The sequence below is a fragment of the Lycorma delicatula genome, chromosome 2, assembly GCF_047948215.1.
Source record: "Lycorma delicatula isolate Av1 chromosome 2, ASM4794821v1, whole genome shotgun sequence".
Lineage (NCBI taxonomy): Eukaryota > Metazoa > Arthropoda > Insecta > Hemiptera > Fulgoridae > Lycorma > Lycorma delicatula.
In genome coordinates this window covers 98,575,253-98,591,088 of record NC_134456.1, presented here as the reverse complement: position 1 = coordinate 98,591,088, position 15,836 = coordinate 98,575,253, and positions in this window count along the sequence as shown.

Sequence of the window (15,836 nt, the reverse complement as noted above, 5' to 3'; positions counted from 1 at the left end):
TGCAGTACCGACCCTGGTGCGGAACTGTGCTCTCCACAGTTCCAGCAGTGTGATATTTTGATATTGTGCAAATATTTTGTTTTTTTGGTCTGTTTATTGAAAGTAGGGGTTCGGAGGCAACACGTGAGGCTGTAAGGAGAGAGAGCACTGTTAATTCTGCAGTACCGACCCTGGTGCGGAACTGTGCTCTCCACAGTTCCAGCAGTGTGATATTTTAATATTGTGCAGATGTTTTGTTTTGTTTGGTCTGTTTGTTGAAAGTAGGGGTTCGGAAGCAACACGTGAGGCTTTAAGGAGAGAGAGCACTGTTACTTCTGCAGTGCCGACACTAGTGCGGAACTGTGCTTTCCACACTTCCAGCAGTGTGATATTTTGATATTGTGCAGATGTTTTGTTTTGTTTGGGATGTTTGTTGAAAGTAGGGGTTCGGAAGCAACACGTGAGGCTTTAAGGAGAGAGAGCACTGTTACATCTGCAGTGCCGACCCTGGTGCGGAACTGTGCTCTAAACAGTTCCAGCAGTGTGATATTTTGATATTGTGCAGATGTTTTGTTTTTTTTTGGTCTGTTTATTGAAAGAAGGGGTTGTGAAGCTACACGTGAGGCTGTAAGGAGAGAGAGCACTGTTACTTCTGCAGTGCCGACCCTGGTGCGGAACTGTGCTGTCCACAGTTCCAGCAGTGTGATATTTTGATATTGTGCAAATATTTTGTTTTTTTGGTCTGTTTATTGAAAGTAGGGGTTCGGAGGCAACACGTGAGGCTTTAAGGAGAGAGAGCACTGTTACTTCTGCAGTGCCGACCCTGGTGCGGAACTGTGCTCTCCACAGTTCCAGCAGTGTGATATTTTGATATTGTGCAGATGTTTTGTTTTGTTTGGTCTGTTTATTGAAAGAAGGGGTTGTGAAGCTACACGTGAGGCTGTAAGGAGAGAGAGCACTGTTACTTCCGCAGTGTCGACCCTGGTGCGGAACTGTGCTGTCCACAGTTCCAGCAGTGTGATATTTTGATAATGTGCAAATATTTTGTTTTTTTGGTCTGTTTATTGAAAGTAGGGGTTCGGAGGCAACACGTGAGGCTTTAAGGAGAGAGAGCACTGTTAATTCTGCAATGCCGACCCTGGTGCGGAACTGTGCTCTCCACAGTTCCAGCAGTGTGATATTTTGATATTGTGCAGATGTTTTGTTTTGTTTGGTCTGTTTGTTGAAAGTAGGGGTTCGGAAGCAACACGTGAGGCTTTAAGGAGAGAGAGCACTGTTACTTCTGCAGTGCCGACACTAGTGCGGAACTGTGCTTTCCACAGTTCCAGCAGTGTGATATTTTGATATTGTGCAGATGTTTTGTTTTGTTTGGGATGTTTGTTGAAAGTAGGGGTTCGGAAGCAACACGTGAGGCTTTAAGGAGAGAGAGCACTGTTACATCTGCAGTGCCGACCCTGGTGCGGAACTGTGCTGTCCACAGTTCCAGCAGTGTGATATTTTGATATTGTGCAGATGTTTTGTTTTCTTTGGTCTGTTTATTGAAAGTAGGGGTTCGGAAGCAACACGTGAGGCTTTACGGAGAGAGAGCACTGTTGCTTCTACAGTGCCGACCCTGGTGCGGAACTGTGCTCTGAACAGTTCCAGCAGTGTGATATTTTGATATTGTGCAGATGTTTTGTTTTTTTGGTCTGTTTATTGAAAGAAGGGGTTGTGAAGCTACACGTGAGGCTGTAAGGAGAGAGAGCACTGTTACTTCTGCAGTGTCGACCCTGGTGCGGAACTGTGCTGTCCACAGTTCCAGCAGTGTGATATTTTGATGTTGTGCAAATATTTTGTTTTTTTGGTCTGTTTATTGAAAGTAGGGGTTCGGAGGCAACACGTGAGGCTTTAAGGAGAGAGAGCACTGTTACTTCTGCGGTGCCGACCCTGGTGCGGAACTGTGCTCTCCACAGTTCCAGCAGTGTGATATTTTGATATTGTGCAGATGTTTTGTTTTGTTTGGTCTGTTTATTGAAAGTAGGGGTTCGGAAGCAACACGTGAGGCTGTAAGGAGAGAGAGCACTGTTAATTCTGCAATGCCGACCCTGGTGCGGAACTGTGCTCTCCACAGTTCCAGCAGTGTGATATTTTGATATTGTGCAGATGTTTTGTTTTGTTTGGTCTGTTTGTTGAAAGTAGGGGTTCGGAAGCAACACGCGAGGCTTTAAGGAGAGAGAGCACTGTTACTTCTGCAGTGCCGACACTAGTGCGGAACTGTGCTTTCCACAGTTCCAGCAGTGTGATATTTTGATATTGTGCAGATGTTTTGTTTTGTTTGGGATGTTTGTTGAAAGTAGGGGTTCGGAAGCAACACGTGAGGCTTTAAGGAGAGAGAGCACTGTTACATCTGCAGTGCCGACCCTGGTGCGGAACTGTGCTGTCCACAGTTCCAGCAGTGTGATATTTTGATATTGTGCAGATGTTTTGTTTTCTTTGGTCTGTTTATTGAAAGTAGGGGTTCGGAAGCAACACGTGAGGCTTTACGGAGAGAGAGCACTGTTGCTTCTACAGTGTCGACCCTGGTGCGGAACTGTGCTCTGAACAGTTCCAGCAGTGTGATATTTTAATATTGTGTAGATGTTTCGTTTTGTTTAGTCTGTTTATTGAAAGAAGGGGTTCAGAAGCAACACGAGAGGCTGTAAGGTAGTGTGAGCACTGTTACTTCTGCAGTGCCGACTCTGGTTAACGATTTATTTTTTTATTCTGCATGATTGGAACGTTCCCTTTATTTTTAAATTAGTTGGTAAAAGGAATATTAAAGCGTTGTATTGTTTTTTTTTCAGTTGTGAAAACAAGATGGTGGAAAGCAAGGGCTGTATTAACCTGAAATATACCCGAAAACGTGTTGGAAGGGTGAAAGACAAGGTAATAATTAGTAAAAACTTACCTAGAAATTTAAATTAAGAACTGTTACACAATAGGGTTTTTTAAGTTATTCAGTAATCGGAGGCGGTGTACGTGAAGGCACTGTTTATCTGAAACACTCCGTACTTCTACCAGATATTATCGATAACATTTACTATAACAAATCTTTTTTTTTCTTGAATTCTTTCTTTATACTTGTACAATATACAATCCTTAAGCCTTATGAGAGTACTCATCTCCTAGTTTATTAGAATAAGATATAAAAATCTTTGTATGGAACTGTGATCTCCACAGTTCCAGCAGTGTGATATTTTGATATTGTGCAGATGTTTTGTTTTGTTTGGGATGTTTGTTGAAAGTAGGGGTTCGGAAGCAACACGTGAGGCTTTAAGGAGAGAGAGCACTGTTACATCTGCAGTGCCGACCCTGGTGCGGAACTGTGCTGTCCACAGTTCCAGCAGTGTGATATTTTGATATTGTGCAGATGTTTTGTTTTCTTTGGTCTGTTTATTGAAAGTAGGGGTTCGGAAGCAACACGTGAGGCTTTACGGAGAGAGAGCACTGTTGCTTCTACAGTGCCGACCCTGGTGCGGAACTGTGCTCTGAACAGTTCCAGCAGTGTGATATTTTAATATTGTGTAGATGTTTCGTTTTGTTTAGTCTGTTTATTGAAAGAAGGGGTTCAGAAGCAACACGAGAGGCTGTAAGGTAGTGTGAGCACTGTTACTTCTGCAGTGCCGACTCTGGTTAACGATTTATTTTTTTATTCTGCATGATTGGAACGTTCCCTTTATTTTTAAATTAGTTGGTAAAAGGAATATTAAAGCGTTGTATTGTTTTTTTTTCAGTTGTGAAAACAAGATGGTGGAAAGCAAGGGCAATATTAACCTGAAATATACCCGAAAACGTGTTGGAAGGGTGAAAGACAAGGTAATCATTGTTTTTTTTTCAGTTGTGAAAACAAGATGGTGGAAAGCAAGGGCTGTATTAACCTGAAATATACCCGAAAACGTGTTGGAAGGGTGAAAGACAAGGTAATAATTAGTAAAAACTTACCTAGAAATTTAAATTAAGAACTGTTACACAATAGGGTTTTTTAAGTTATTCAGTAATCGGAGGCGGTGTACGTGAAGGCACTGTTTATCTGAAACACCCCGTACTTCTACCAGATATTATCGATAACATTTACTATAACAAATCTTTTTTTTTCTTGAATTCTTTCTTTATACTTGTACAATATACAATCCTTAAGCCTTATGAGAGTACTCATCTCCTAGTTTATTAGAATAAGATATAAAAATCTTTGTATGGAACTGAGATCTCCACAGTTCCAGCAGTGTGATATTTTGATATTGTGCAGATGTTTTGTTTTTTTTTGTCTGTTTATTGAAAGAAGGGGTTGTGAAGCTACACGTGAGGCTGTAAGGAGAGAGAGCACTGTTACTTCCGCAGTGTCGACCCTGGTGCGGAACTGTGCTGTCCACAGTTCCAGCAGTGTGATATTTTGATATTGTGCAAATATTTTGTTTTTTTGGTCTGTTTATTGAAAGTAGGGGTTCGGAGGCAACACGTGAGGCTGTAAGGAGAGAGAGCACTGTTAATTCTGCAGTACCGACCCTGGTGCGGAACTGTGCTCTCCACAGTTCCAGCAGTGTGATATTTTGATATTGTGCAGATGTTTTGTTTTGTTTGGTCTGTTTGTTGAAAGTAGGGGTTCGGAAGCAACACGTGAGGCTTTAAGGAGAGAGAGCACTGTTACTTCTGCAGTGCCGACACTAGTGCGGAACTGTGCTTTCCACAGTTCCAGCAGTGTGATATTTTGATATTGTGCAGATGTTTTGTTTTGTTTGGGATGTTTGTTGAAAGTAGGGGTTCGGAAGCAACACGTGAGGCTTTAAGGAGAGAGAGCACTGTTACATCTGCAGTGCCGACCCTGGTGCGGAACTGTGCTCTAAACAGTTCCAGCAGTGTGATATTTTGATATTGTGCAGATGTTTTGTTTTTTTTTGGTCTGTTTATTGAAAGAAGGGGTTGTGAAGCTACACGTGAGGCTGTAAGGAGAGAGAGCACTGTTACTTCTGCAGTGCCGACCCTGGTGCGGAACTGTGCTGTCCACAGTTCCAGCAGTGTGATATTTTGATATTGTGCAAATATTTTGTTTTTTTGGTCTGTTTATTGAAAGTAGGGGTTCGGAGGCAACACGTGAGGCTTTAAGGAGAGAGAGCACTGTTACTTCTGCAGTGCCGACCCTGGTGCGGAACTGTGCTCTCCACAGTTCCAGCAGTGTGATATTTTGATATTGTGCAGATGTTTTGTTTTGTTTGGTCTGTTTATTGAAAGTAGGGGTTCGGAAGCAACACGTGAGGCTGTAAGGAGAGAGAGCACTGTTAATTCTGCAGTGCCGACCCTGGTGCGGAACTGTGCTCTCCACAGTTCCAGCAGTGTGATATTTTGATATTGTGCAGATGTTTTGTTTTGTTTGGTCTGTTTATTGAAAGTAGGGGTTCGGAAGCAACACGTGAGGCTTTAAGGAGAGAGAGCACTGTTGCTTCTACAGTGCCGACCCTGGTGCGGAACTGTGCTCTAAACAGTTCCAGCAGTGTGATATTTTGATATTGTGCAGATGTTTTGTTTTGTTTGGTCTGTTTATTGAAAGTAGGGGTTCGGAAGCAATGTTGGAAGGGTGAAAGACAAGGTAATAATTAGTAAAAACTTACCTAGAAATTTAAATTAAGAACTGTTACACAATAGGGTTTTTTAAGTTATTCAGTAATCGGAGGCGGTGTACGTGAAGGCACTGTTTATCTGAAACACTCCGTACTTCTACCAGATATTATCGATAACATTTACTATAACAAATCTTTTTTTTCTTTAATTCTTTCTTTATACTTGTACAATATACAATCCTTAAGCCTTATGACAGTAGTCATCTCCTAGTTTATTAGAAAAATATATAAAAATCTTTGTATGGAACTGTGATCTCCACAGTTCCAGCAGTGTGATATTTTGATATTGTACAAATATTTTGTTTTTTTGGTCTGTTTATTGAAAGTAGGGGTTCGGAGGCAACACGTGAGGCTTTAAGGAGAGAGAGCACTGTTACTTCTGCAGTGCCGACCCTGGTGCGGAACTGTGCTCTCCACAGTTCCAGCAGTGTGATATTTTGATATTGTGCAGATGTTTTGTTTTGTTTGGTCTGTTTATTGAAAGTAGGGGTTCGGAAGCAACACGTGAGGCTGTAAGGAGAGAGAGCACTGTTAATTCTGCAGTACCGACCCTGGTGCGGAACTGTGCTCTCCACAGTTCCAGCAGTGTGATATTTTGATATTGTGCAGATGTTTTGTTTTGTTTGGTCTGTTTGTTGAAAGTAGGGGTTCGGAAGCAACACGTGAGGCTTTAAGGAGAGAGAGCACTGTTACTTCTGCAGTGCCGACACTAGTGCGGAACTGTGCTTTCCACAGTTCCAGCAGTGTGATATTTTGATATTGTGCAGATGTTTTGTTTTGTTTGGGATGTTTGTTGAAAGTAGGGGTTCGGAAGCAACACGTGAGGCTTTAAGGAGAGAGAGCACTGTTACATCTGCAGTGCCGACCCTGTTGCGGAACTGTGCTCTAAACAGTTCCAGCAGTGTGATATTTTGATATTGTGCAGATGTTTTGTTTTCTTTGGTCTGTTTATTGAAAGAAGGGGTTGTGAAGCTACACGTGAGGCTGTAAGGAGAGAGAGCACTGTTACTTCTGCAGTGCCGACCCTGGTGCGGAACTGTGCTGTCCACAGTTCCAGCAGTGTGATATTTTGATATTGTGCAGATGTTTTGTTTTGTTTGGTCTGTTTGTTGAAAGTAGGGGTTCGGAAGCAACACGTGAGGCTTTAAGGAGAGAGAGCACTGTTACTTCTGCAGTGCCGACACTAGTGCGGAACTGTGCTTTCCACAGTTCCAGCAGTGTGATATTTTGATATTGTGCAGATGTTTTGTTTTGTTTGGGATGTTTGTTGAAAGTAGGGGTTCGGAAGCAACACGTGAGGCTTTAAGGAGAGAGAGCACTGTTACATCTGCAGTGCCGACCCTGGTGCGGAACTGTGCTGTCCACAGTTCCAGCAGTGTGATATTTTGATATTGTGCAGATGTTTTGTTTTCTTTGGTCTGTTTATTGAAAGTAGGGGTTCGGAAGCAACACGTGAGGCTTTATGGAGAGAGAGCACTGTTGCTTCTACAGTGCCGACCCTGGTGCGGAACTGTGCTCTGAACAGTTCCAGCAGTGTGATATTTTGATATTGTGCAGATGTTTTGTTTTTTTGGTCTGTTTATTGAAAGTAGGGGTTCGGAGGCAACACGTGAGGCTTTAAGGAGAGAGAGCACTGTTACTTCTGCAGTGCCGACCCTGGTGCGGAACTGTGCTCTCCACAGTTCCAGCAATGTGATATTTTGATATTGTGCAGATGTTTTGTTTTGTTTGGTCTGTTTATTGAAAGTAGGGGTTCGGAAGCAACACGTGAGGCTGTAAGGAGAGAGAGCACTGTTAATTCTGCAATGCCGACCCTGGTGCGGAACTGTGCTCTCCACAGTTCCAGCAGTGTGATATTTTGATATTGTGCAGATGTTTTGTTTTGTTTGGTCTGTTTGTTGAAAGTAGGGGTTCGGAAGCAACACGTGAGGCTTTAAGGAGAGAGAGCACTGTTGCTTCTACAGTGCCGACCCTGGTGCGGAACTGTGCTCTGAACAGTTCCAGCAGTGTGATATTTTGATATTGTGCAGATGTTTTGTTTTTTTGGTCTGTTTATTGAAAGAAGGGGTTGTGAAGCTACACGTGAGGCTGTAAGGAGAGAGAACACTGTTACTTCTGCAGTGTCGACCCTGGTGCGGAACTGTGCTGTCCACAGTTCCAGCAGTGTGATATTTTGATATTGGCAAATATTTTGTTTTTTTGGTCTGTTTATTGAAAGTAGGGGTTCGGAGGCAACACGTGAGGCTTTAAGGAGAGAGAGCACTGTTACTTCTGCAGTGCCGACCCTGGTGCGGAACTGTGCTCTCCACAGTTCCAGCAGTGTGATATTTTGATATTGTGCAGATGTTTTGTTTTGTTTGGTCTGTTTGTTGAAAGTAGGGGTTCGGAAGCAACACGTGAGGCTTTAAGGAGAGAGAGCACTGTTACTTCTGCAGTGCCGACACTAGTGCGGAACTGTGCTTTCCACAGTTCCAGCAGTGTGATATTTTGATATTGTGCAGATGTTTTGTTTTGTTTGGGATGTTTGTTGAAAGTAGGGGTTCGGAAGCAACACGTGAGGCTTTAAGGAGAGAGAGCACTGTTACATCTGCAGTGCCGACCCTGGTGCGGAACTGTGCTGTCCACAGTTCCAGCAGTGTGATATTTTGATATTGTGCAGATGTTTTGTTTTCTTTGGTCTGTTTATTGAAAGTAGGGGTTCGGAAGCAACACGTGAGGCTTTATGGAGAGAGAGCACTGTTGCTTCTACAGTGCCGACCCTGGTGCGGAACTGTGCTCTGAACAGTTCCAGCAGTGTGATATTTTGATATTGTGCAGATGTTTTGTTTTTTTGGTCTGTTTATTGAAAGTAGGGGTTCGGAGGCAACACGTGAGGCTTTAAGGAGAGAGAGCACTGTTACTTCTGCAGTGCCGACCCTGGTGCGGAACTGTGCTCTCCACAGTTCCAGCAATGTGATATTTTGATATTGTGCAGATGTTTTGTTTTGTTTGGTCTGTTTATTGAAAGTAGGGGTTCGGAAGCAACACGTGAGGCTGTAAGGAGAGAGAGCACTGTTAATTCTGCAATGCCGACCCTGGTGCGGAACTGTGCTCTCCACAGTTCCAGCAGTGTGATATTTTGATATTGTGCAGATGTTTTGTTTTGTTTGGTCTGTTTGTTGAAAGTAGGGGTTCGGAAGCAACACGTGAGGCTTTAAGGAGAGAGAGCACTGTTGCTTCTACAGTGCCGACCCTGGTGCGGAACTGTGCTCTGAACAGTTCCAGCAGTGTGATATTTTGATATTGTGCAGATGTTTTGTTTTTTTGGTCTGTTTATTGAAAGAAGGGGTTGTGAAGCTACACGTGAGGCTGTAAGGAGAGAGAACACTGTTACTTCTGCAGTGTCGACCCTGGTGCGGAACTGTGCTGTCCACAGTTCCAGCAGTGTGATATTTTGATATTGGCAAATATTTTGTTTTTTTGGTCTGTTTATTGAAAGTAGGGGTTCGGAGGCAACACGTGAGGCTTTAAGGAGAGAGAGCACTGTTACTTCTGCAGTGCCGACCCTGGTGCGGAACTGTGCTCTCCACAGTTCCAGCAGTGTGATATTTTGATATTGTGCAGATGTTTTGTTTTGTTTGGTCTGTTTATTGAAAGTAGGGGTTCGGAAGCAACACGTGAGGCTGTAAGGAGAGAGAGCACTGTTAATTCTGCAATGCCGACCCTGGTGCGGAACTGTGCTCTCCACAGTTCCAGCAGTGTGATATTTTGATATTGTGCAGATGTTTTGTTTTGTTTGGTCTGTTTGTTGAAAGTAGGGGTTCGGAAGCAACACGTGAGGCTTTAAGGAGAGAGAGCACTGTTACTTCTGCAGTGCCGACACTAGTGCGGAACTGTGCTTTCCACAGTTCCAGCAGTGTGATATTTTGATATTGTGCAGATGTTTTGTTTTGTTTGGGATGTTTGTTGAAAGTAGGGGTTCGGAAGCAACACGTGAGGCTTTAAGGAGAGAGAGCACTGTTACATCTGCAGTGCCGACCCTGGTGCGGAACTGTGCTGTCCACAGTTCCAGCAGTGTGATATTTTGATATTGTGCAGATGTTTTGTTTTCTTTGGTCTGTTTATTGAAAGTAGGGGTTCGGAAGCAACACGTGAGGCTTTAAGGAGAGAGTGCACTGTTACATCTGCAGTGCCGACCCTGGTGCGGAACTGTGCTGTCCACAGTTCCAGCAGTGTGATATTTTGATATTGTGCAGATGTTTTGTTTTCTTTGGTCTGTTTATTGAAAGTAGGGGTTCGGAAGCAACACGTGAGGCTTTACGGAGAGAGAGCACTGTTGCTTCTACAGTGCCGACCCTGGTGCGGAACTGTGCTCTGAACAGTTCCAGCAGTGTGATATTTTGATATTGTGCAGATGTTTTGTTTTTTTGGTCTGTTTATTGAAAGTAGGGGTTCGGAGGCAACACGTGAGGCTTTAAGGAGAGAGAGCACTGTTACTTCTGCAGTGCCGACCCTGGTGCGGAACTGTGCTCTCCACAGTTCCAGCAATGTGATATTTTGATATTGTGCAGATGTTTTGTTTTGTTTGGTCTGTTTATTGAAAGTAGGGGTTCGGAAGCAACACGTGAGGCTGTAAGGAGAGAGAGCACTGTTAATTCTGCAATGCCGACCCTGGTGCGGAACTGTGCTCTCCACAGTTCCAGCAGTGTGATATTTTGATATTGTGCAGATGTTTTGTTTTGTTTGGTCTGTTTGTTGAAAGTAGGGGTTCGGAAGCAACACGTGAGGCTTTAAGGAGAGAGAGCACTGTTGCTTCTACAGTGCCGACCCTGGTGCGGAACTGTGCTCTGAACAGTTCCAGCAGTGTGATATTTTGATATTGTGCAGATGTTTTGTTTTTTTGGTCTGTTTATTGAAAGAAGGGGTTGTGAAGCTACACGTGAGGCTGTAAGGAGAGAGAACACTGTTACTTCTGCAGTGTCGACCCTGGTGCGGAACTGTGCTGTCCACAGTTCCAGCAGTGTGATATTTTGATATTGGCAAATATTTTGTTTTTTTGGTCTGTTTATTGAAAGTAGGGGTTCGGAGGCAACACGTGAGGCTTTAAGGAGAGAGAGCACTGTTACTTCTGCAGTGCCGACCCTGGTGCGGAACTGTGCTCTCCACAGTTCCAGCAGTGTGATATTTTGATATTGTGCAGATGTTTTGTTTTGTTTGGTCTGTTTATTGAAAGTAGGGGTTCGGAAGCAACACGTGAGGCTGTAAGGAGAGAGAGCACTGTTAATTCTGCAATGCCGACCCTGGTGCGGAACTGTGCTTTCCACAGTTCCAGCAGTGTGATATTTTGATATTGTGCAGATGTTTTGTTTTGTTTGGGATGTTTGTTGAAAGTAGGGGTTCGGAAGCAACACGTGAGGCTTTAAGGAGAGAGAGCACTGTTACATCTGCAGTGCCGACCCTGGTGCGGAACTGTGCTGTCCACAGTTCCAGCAGTGTGATATTTTGATATTGTGCAGATGTTTTGTTTTCTTTGGTCTGTTTATTGAAAGTAGGGGTTCGGAAGCAACACGTGAGGCTTTACGGAGAGAGAGCACTGTTGCTTCTACAGTGCCGACCCTGGTGCGGAACTGTGCTCTGAACAGTTCCAGCAGTGTGATATTTTAATATTGTGTAGATGTTTCGTTTTGTTTAGTCTGTTTATTGAAAGAAGGGGTTCAGAAGCAACACGAGAGGCTGTAAGGTAGTGTGAGCACTGTTACTTCTGCAGTGCCGACTCTGGTTAACGATTTATTTTTTTATTCTGCATGATTGGAACGTTCCCTTTATTTTTAAATTAGTTGGTAAAAGGAATATTAAAGCGTTGTATTGTTTTTTTTTCAGTTGTGAAAACAAGATGGTGGAAAGCAAGGGCTGTATTAACCTGAAATATACCCGAAAACGTGTTGGAAGGGTGAAAGACAAGGTAATAATTAGTAAAAACTTACCTAGAAATTTAAATTAAGAACTGTTACACAATAGGGTTTTTTAAGTTATTCAGTAATCGGAGGCGGTGTACGTGAAGGCACTGTTTATCTGAAACACTCCGTACTTCTACCAGATATTATCGATAACATTTACTATAACAAATCTTTTTTTTTCTTGAATTCTTTCTTTATACTTGTACAATATACAATCCTTAAGCCTTATGAGAGTACTCATCTCCTAGTTTATTAGAATAAGATATAAAAATCTTTGTATGGAACTGTGATCTCCACAGTTCCAGCAGTGTGATATTTTGATATTGTGCAGATGTTTTGTTTTGTTTGGGATGTTTGTTGAAAGTAGGGGTTCGGAAGCAACACGTGAGGCTTTAAGGAGAGAGAGCACTGTTACATCTGCAGTGCCGACCCTGGTGCGGAACTGTGCTGTCCACAGTTCCAGCAGTGTGATATTTTGATATTGTGCAGATGTTTTGTTTTCTTTGGTCTGTTTATTGAAAGTAGGGGTTCGGAAGCAACACGTGAGGCTTTACGGAGAGAGAGCACTGTTGCTTCTACAGTGCCGACCCTGGTGCGGAACTGTGCTCTGAACAGTTCCAGCAGTGTGATATTTTAATATTGTGTAGATGTTTCGTTTTGTTTAGTCTGTTTATTGAAAGAAGGGGTTCAGAAGCAACACGAGAGGCTGTAAGGTAGTGTGAGCACTGTTACTTCTGCAGTGCCGACTCTGGTTAACGATTTATTTTTTTATTCTGCATGATTGGAACGTTCCCTTTATTTTTAAATTAGTTGGTAAAAGGAATATTAAAGCGTTGTATTGTTTTTTTTTCAGTTGTGAAAACAAGATGGTGGAAAGCAAGGGCTGTATTAACCTGAAATATACCCGAAAACGTGTTGGAAGGGTGAAAGACAAGGTAATAATTAGTAAAAACTTACCTAGAAATTTAAATTAAGAACTGTTACACAATAGGGTTTTTTAAGTTATTCAGTAATCGGAGGCGGTGTACGTGAAGGCACTGTTTATCTGAAACACTCCGTACTTCTACCAGATATTATCGATAACATTTACTATAACAAATCTTTTTTTTTCTTGAATTCTTTCTTTATACTTGTACAATATACAATCCTTAAGCCTTATGAGAGTACTCATCTCCTAGTTTATTAGAATAAGATATAAAAATCTTTGTATGGAACTGTGATCTCCACAGTTCCAGCAGTGTGATATTTTGATATTGTGCAGATGTTTTGTTTTTTTTTGTCTGTTTATTGAAAGAAGGGGTTGTGAAACTACACGTGAGGCTGTAAGGAGAGAGAGCACTGTTACTTCTGCAGTGCCGACCCTGGTGCGGAACTGTGCTCTCCACAGTTCCAGCAGTGTGATATTTTGATATTGTGCAGATGTTTTGTTTTGTTTGGTCTGTTTATTGAAAGTAGGGATTCGGAAGCAACACGTGAGGCTGTAAGGAGAGAGAGCACTGTTAATTCTGCAGTGCCGACCCTGGTGCGGAACTGTGCTCTCCACAGTTCCAGCAGTGTAATATTTTGATATTGTGCAGATGTTTTGTTTTGTTTGGTCTGTTTATTGAAAGTAGGGGTTCGGAAGCAACACGTGAGGCTGTAAGGAGAGAGAGCACTGTTAATTCTGCAGTGCCGACCCTGGTGCGGAACTGTGCTCTCCACAGTTCCAGCAGTGTGATTTTTTGATATTGTGCAGATGTTTTGTTTTGTTTGGTCTGTTTATTGAAAGTAGGGGTTCGGAAGCAACACGTGAGGCTTTAAGGAGAGAGAGCACTGTTGCTTCTACAGTGCCGACCCTGGTGCGGAACTGTGCTCTAAACAGTTCCAGCAGTGTGATATTTTGATATTGTGCAGATGTTTTGTTTTGTTTGGTCTGTTTATTGAAAGTAGGGGTTCGGAAGCAATGTTGGAAGGGTGAAAGACAAGGTAATAATTAGTAAAAACTTACCTAGAAATTTAAATTAAGAACTGTTACACAATAGGGTTTTTTAAGTTATTCAGTAATCGGAGGCGGTGTACGTGAAGGCACTGTTTATCTGAAACACTCCGTACTTCTACCAGATATTATCGATAACATTTACTATAACAATTCTTTTTTTTCTTTAATTCTTTCTTTATACTTGTACAATATACAATCCTTAAGCCTTATGACAGTAGTCATCTCCTAGTTTATTAGAAAAATATATAAAAATCTTTGTATGGAACTGTGATCTCCACAGTTCCAGCAGTGTGATATTTTGATATTGTGCAGATGTTTTGTTTTTTTGGTCTGTTTATTGAAAGAAGGGGTTGTGAAGCTACACGTGAGGCTGTAAGGAGAGAGAGCACTGTTACTTCTGCAGTGTCGACCCTGGTGCGGAACTGTGCTGTCCACAGTTCCAGCAGTGTGATATTTTGATATTGTACAAATATTTTGTTTTTTTGGTCTGTTTATTGAAAGTAGGGGTTCGGAGGCAACACGTGAGGCTTTAAGGAGAGAGAGCACTGTTACTTCTGCAGTGCCGACCCTGGTGCGGAACTGTGCTCTCCACAGTTCCAGCAGTGTGATATTTTGATATTGTGCAGATGTTTTGTTTTGTTTGGTCTGTTTATTGAAAGTAGGGGTTCGGAAGCAACACGTGAGGCTGTAAGGAGAGAGAGCACTGTTAATTCTGCAGTGCCGACCCTGGTGCGGAACTGTGCTCTCCACAGTTCCAGCAGTGTGATATTTTGATATTGTGCAGATGTTTTGTTTTGTTTGGTCTGTTTGTTGAAAGTAGGGGTTCGGTAGCAACACGTGAGGCTTTAAGGAGAGAGAGCACTGTTACTTCTGCAGTGCCGACACTAGTGCGGAACTGTGCTTTCCACAGTTCCAGCAGTGTGATATTTTGATATTGTGCAGATGTTTTGTTTTGTTTGGGATGTTTGTTGAAAGTAGGGGTTCGGAAGCAACACGTGAGGCTTTAAGGAGAGAGAGCACTGTTACATCTGCAGTGCCGACCCTGGTGCGGAACTGTGCTGTCCACAGTTCCAGCAGTGTGATATTTTGATATTGTGTAGATGTTTCGTTTTGTTTAGTCTGTTTATTGAAAGAAGGGGTTCAGAAGCAACACGAGAGGCTGTAAGGTAGTGTGAGCACTGTTACTTCTGCAGTGCCGACTCTGGTTAACGATTTATTTTTTTATTCTGCATGATTGGAACGTTCCCTTTATTTTTAAATTAGTTGGTAAAAGGAATATTAAAGCGTTGTATTGTTTTTTTTTCAGTTGTGAAAACAAGATGGTGGAAAGCAAGGGCTGTATTAACCTGAAATATACCCGAAAACGTGTTGGAAGGGTGAAAGACAAGGTAATAATTAGTAAAAACTTACCTAGAAATTTAAATTAAGAACTGTTACACAATAGGGTTTTTTAAGTTATTCAGTAATCGGAGGCGGTGTACGTGAAGGCACTGTTTATCTGAAACACTCCGTACTTCTACCAGATATTATCGATAACATTTACTATAACAAATCTTTTTTTTTCTTGAATTCTTTCTTTATACTTGTACAATATACAATCCTTAAGCCTTATGAGAGTACTCATCTCCTAGTTTATTAGAATAAGATATAAAAATCTTTGTATGGAACTGTGATCTCCACAGTTCCAGCAGTGTGATATTTTGATATTGTGCAGATGTTTTGTTTTTTTTTGTCTGTTTATTGAAAGAAGGGGTTGTGAAGCTACACGTGAGGCTGTAAGGAGAGAGAGCACTGTTACTTCTGCAGTGCCGACCCTGGTGCGGAACTGTGCTCTCCACAGTTCCAGCAGTGTGATATTTTGATATTGTGCAGATGTTTTGTTTTCTTTCGTCTGTTTATTGAAAGTAGGGGTTCGGAAGCAACACGTGAGGCTTTAAGGAGAGAGAGCACTGTTACTTCTGCAGTGCCGACCCTGGTGCGGAACTGTGCTGTCCACAGTTCCAGCAGTGTGATATTTTGATATTGTGCAGATGTTTTGTTTTCTTTCGTCTGTTTATTGAAAGTAGGGGTTCGGAAGCAACACGTGAGGCTTTAAGGAGAGAGAGCACTGTTGCTTCTACAGTGCCGACCCTGGTGCGGAACTGTGCTCTAAACAGTTCCAGCAGTGTGATATTTTAATATTGTGCAGATGTTTCGTTTTGTTTGGTCTGTTTATTGAAAGAAGGGGTTCAGAAGCAACACGAGAGGCTGTAAGGTAGTGTGAGCACTGTTACTTCTGCAGTGCCGACTCTGGTAACGATTTATTTTTTTATT